This window comes from Odontomachus brunneus, unplaced genomic scaffold (genome assembly GCF_010583005.1).
Source record: "Odontomachus brunneus isolate Ranch 3 - 2012 unplaced genomic scaffold, Obru_v1 Obru_scaffold_074, whole genome shotgun sequence".
Lineage (NCBI taxonomy): Eukaryota > Metazoa > Arthropoda > Insecta > Hymenoptera > Formicidae > Odontomachus > Odontomachus brunneus.
In genome coordinates, this window is record NW_022639524.1 from 624,733 (window position 1) to 629,823 (window position 5,091).

Here is a 5,091-nt window from a genome sequence, read left to right on the forward strand (position 1 = left end):
GCGTGACGCGAAATTACACGCGAAGCTTCTATCGTTCTCGTCTTTTTCCGTCATTAGACTGAGAAAAAAGATACGTAAAAAATGAAATATATATTTATTCGCGATAAGTACTAATAACGTATTGACTTAAATCTAAATTCTTTTATTTAAACGGAATAAAAAGGTTGCTTTCATAGAAAGTAAATGTCAAATATTTAAGATTTTAAGAAAGTGCATATATTAGAAAGAGAAAATCTCTGTGTCACGAGTTCCTACACACGTTTGTGTCGGTCTTTCATTGCCATTTTGGAAGGACCGAATATTATAATCGATTAAAAAAAAGTAAGATAAACTTGATAACTCGAGCAACATGCAACATCTCTCATTTGCCATCAAATTGTTTAGATTCTTCTCTTAGTTATGTCTATTGTAACATTGACGAGGTTAATATAATTACTGCGGATTAAAAAGAGATTTTTCTATTTGAAAAATATTTTATATTTTATATTTTAAAGTCGTTCTGCACGCCGAGAAAAAAAATATCTAAGAAATAACAAATATTTATTCGATGAATAACATATTTACTCTTGTGCTCATTTGAAAAGTATAAAATATTTTCTTATTTGAAAAATATTTTATATTAAAATATAATTTTGATGATCAAACATTAAATATAAGTGTATGATACATTCAGTTAAAATATATTTCGTTTTTCTTTTCAAGGTTGTCACTTTGCAGTAATATCTTGACTCCTGGTGATTTAATTAAATTGAATTTTAAGTAGAAAATTTCCGTAAGCTTGTCATTATCGTGTAAATCACTGACAAACTCGTGAAAATATTTAATTTTGAAATATTAATTTTTTTACTATAAAAGAACTGAAAATTTAATGATATTTTATTAAGATATTTGCGATTTTGTTAACTTTTACTCAATTTCTATTATATTATATTCTATTCTATTTTATACTTTTTAAATATGAGCACAAGAGTAAATATGTTATTCGTCGAATAAATTGTTATTTCTTAGATATTTTTATATTAATTTTATATAAATATTTGAATGAATGTGCGAAAGTGTTATTTTGACGTATATTTATACAACATATAAAGAGAAGAAAAATATATAATATATATAATATATATTTATAATATATAATTTTGATGATCAAATACTCAATATAAGTATACATACAATTAAAATATATTTTGTTTTTTCTTTTCAAGGTCGTCATTTTGCAGTAATATCTTGATTCTCGGTGGTTCAATTAAGTTGAATTTTAGATAGAAAATTTCTATAAGTTTGTCGGCGTAGAAGAGTAAATATGTTATTCGAATAAATATTTGTTATTTCTTAGGTACTTTTTTTTCTCTCGGCGTGCGGGACGACGTTGACGGGGCTAGGCGGAGGAATGGCGGGCTCGGTGCATCCACCAGTGTGTACCGGCGAATAATAATGCACTCGAGTGTACGCGCGTGTGAATGTACGCGTGCACGCCTCACGCTTGCACCCGGGCTCCGTGATTAATCCCCGTACACACGCCTATAATTCGCCCCTGAATTGCCTCGTAAACGGGCCGGCCGGGCGGATTAAATGGGAGCTTTTCAATGCGGCTCCCGGTCTTATCTATCCGAGTCCGTGTTATTAGTCCTGGCACTCGGGCATAAATTGATATATACATGTCGCGCACCGAGAGACTGGTTTGCGCGGCGACGACGGCGACGGCGGTGGCGGCGATCTCGTACCTTACACCCGACGGCTTTTTCGTAGCGTTGTTAATTAACGCGCTCCGCTCCGACGCGCGAGTCGACGGCGGAGTCCGCGACGAATAACGTAATTCGAACCGATACCATTTAAGTCGCGGGATAAATCGCCGCGAGCCGATCGCCGGCTCGATTCGTTCCGAAAAACGTGGGCCCTAATGACTCGCGTAAACGCGGCAAGTCGCCCGTTACGGGCGATTAAGTGTGCTCGATAAGACGAACATTAAAAGAGAGACACCGGCGAGACGTGATAGACGCCGTCGATTACGTAATTAGCGCTCTCGGAATTTTCCAAATGTGCGACACCAAGCGCCAAGTCGCTTTCTGTATCAGGGGAGAGCAAGGGAAAAAGAGAGAGAGAGAGAAAAAGAGAGAAAGATACTATAAAAACACTCGCGCTGAAAGAAAAAGTTTTGCTAATTTAACAAAATACCAGTAACCGCAACAAATAGTTCGTTGACAGCAAATAGCTCCGTAGTAGGAGCAAACGACTTGTTGCTTTCAATTTGCTGCTCTAAGCAACGTTTCCATAATGGTACATAATGGAGACATAACCTAACTTAACTTAAATAGTTCTCCTAACCATTTTCCTACTTAAATTAACTTAATCTAAATAGAACAAATATAATTTGTATCTCTAAATAATAAGAAATGGCTCTTGCAACGGTAACTGTCCAATTTGTTACCCGAACGATCATCAGATAGCAAACGTGCTTTAGCTCTGATAATCAAAGGATTTTTCTCAGTGTGGGAAGAATTTTATAAGAATTACTGGAAGACTTTGTGTAACCGAGGAATAGACCGACATTCTACAGTGATGAGCTAACTTTTCATTTTACATGTGCCACGTATATTTTAGGAACTAAAACAAAATACTAAATTAGAATACTTGCTATTCACTGTTCCTGTTCCTTAGTAAGATGGAGACAGTCTATTCCCAGACTACTAAAAAGACAGTAAAATTGCAAATAATTCGTACGAAAGGAAACCCATAATATTCTCCCCATATGCGATCACGTAATAACTCGATGTTCCGTCCAACATTCATGAAGACGTTCCCGATTACGTCGTTCGGCGAGATGACGGGGATTGATAATGCGAAACGAGATACGCTCCGGAGCGAACGTTCTTTCGTGTGCCGGCGCAAGTTGCTCTTCTAGAAGACTAGTCAAACTAGTGTAACACGAACGAGGACGAAGGCAAGACGGAGGAACTATTGTTGTTCGCGGTCGGTAACAATAGTCGGTAACGCTTCCTTCGCCACCGCGAAAAATAATCCCGCTTTGTCTATGATGTACAACCACAATGCGCCGTCCGCTCGTGCAGACTCTGTCGCCGTTTTGCGGCGTACGTACGACGTCGTTTTCAGGGTAAACCCGCGTTCCCACACTGTCCTTCTGCATGAATACTGCGTTCCCCCCGTCATACGAAACCCATATGAGATGCACGCGGTGATGTCCGGGGAAATCTATAAGATCCGTAAACTAAATACCGTCTACTAATCTCAGATATCACAAAAGCGACGAGATTGTTATATATACACTTATATTATATTTTCATTATTTCAAAATATTTCCAATATACGTCCTATCCTACATTGAAAAGAAAGTGTTCAGTGTTATGATTAAGGGGACTGGAGGGTCAGATTGCCTGAAAATCGTGCTTGTTCTTTCACAATTTTTTATGACAAACTGAATGAATATATGAAAGTGTTATTTTGACGTGTATTTGTACAATATATAAAGAGAAGAAAAATATAATTTTGATGATCAAACACTGAGTATAAGACACTGAGTGTATGATACATTCAGTTAAAATATATTTCGTTTTTCTTTTCAAGGTTGTCATTTTGCAGTAATATCTTGACTTCTGGTGATTTAATTAAGCTGAATTTTAGGTAGAAAACTTCCGTAAGCTTATCGTTATCGTGTAAACCACTGACAAACTCGTGAAAATATTTAATTTTGAAATATTAATTTTTTTATTATAAAATAACTGAAAATTTAATGATATTCCATTAAGATTTTGTTAACTTTTACTCAATTTCTATTATAGTGGTTCACACGATAACGACAAACTTATAGAAATTTTCTATCTAAAATTCAACTTAATTAAACCACCGAGAGTCAAGATATTACTGCAAAATGACGATCTTGAAAAGAAAAATAAAATATATTTTAACTGCATGTACATTTATATTGAGTATTTGATCATCAAAATTATATTTTTCTTCTCTTTATATGTTATATAAATACACATCAAAATAACACTTTTGCATATTCATTCAGTTTGTCACAAAAAATTGTGAAAAAACAAGCGCGATTTTCAGGCAATCTGACTCTCCAGTCCCCTTAAAACTATAGTTGCAATAACTACAAAATGCACATCATAATTAAGATTTTACCTTAAATGAAATAGTACGAATTTTTTCAGGCAACATCACATGTGTGGTGATTAATATTCCGACTTGAAACTATCCTCGTTAATTTATTTAGCGATATACTTTTGCACGAAGGAAGTTTTCAACTGACCCTTTGACGCGCGACGACTGATTGACCACGCTCCACTTTCTAAATTTCTTGGAGTGAAATCTCACCCAAAACGAGTGAAAAGTGACAATATTTTCACTCGAAGCGGTAGAGAAAATACTGTCACTCAAAATCGCAAGAGTGAATGTTTCACTCGAGCTTAGAGTGGACTCTATGTGAGTGAATGTTTCAGTTGATTAGAATGGATATATTCCTGTGATGTCAGATTCACTCTGCAATTTCGAGTGAGAATATTCCCTCGACGATTCAGAGCGGAGAGTTCACTCTATATGAGCGAGAAATCCCTCGAATCATCCTCTCGGACTCCGAAACATTTAGAAACTATACCGTGTTGTATTTCTTTTATACGTTATCACATTGAATTAATAAATAATACGAAATTAACTACACACACATATATATATATTGAGACATTTCAGTCTAAGCATTCGCTGCGGGATTTTCTCTCCACCTACGTTCCGCGTTTCACCGGCGCGGCGAGATTGCACCGGCACCTTGCGTCGTTATTAATTCATTCATAATACCGGCTGGCGTGTACCGTAATCCATTGCGACTGAAACGCCCCGCCGTCATTAAAGCATGATAACGAGGGCCGCGGGCGACGATGAGCCGGTGCTTAACGTAACTCCCTTTACCCACTCGTTTAACTTTCTTAACCCGACACGAGCCGACGACACCTGCCCCTGAGCGAAACATCGATTTTTTTCGATGTCACGCCGGGATTTCCACGGAAGGAGAGAGAGAAAGAGAGAGAGAGAGAGAGAGAGAGAGAGAGAGAGAGAGAGAGAGAGAGAGAGAGA